Raw genomic sequence first — 246 nt, forward strand, 5'->3', positions numbered from 1 at the left:
TTTTTCTTCAGGCCCTATACTGATTCCAAATACCTTGCTTCCCTTTTTCCTGACTTTTTATACAATCAAGATGAAGAATTACATACTCTTTTCACAGACTCAAGCCTTAATTCGCTCACGTACAGAACCTTTCTTCATTGCACATATACATGCTCATTCAGGTTTACCTGGCCCTCTGGTTGCAAGAAATGATGCCATCGACAGGCTCATAGCTCCCGTCTTTACGTCTGCCAGTGACGAACATGA

The sequence above is a fragment of the Bison bison genome, unplaced genomic scaffold, assembly GCF_000754665.1.
Source record: "Bison bison bison isolate TAMUID 2011002044 unplaced genomic scaffold, Bison_UMD1.0 scf7180017863546, whole genome shotgun sequence".
Lineage (NCBI taxonomy): Eukaryota > Metazoa > Chordata > Mammalia > Artiodactyla > Bovidae > Bison > Bison bison.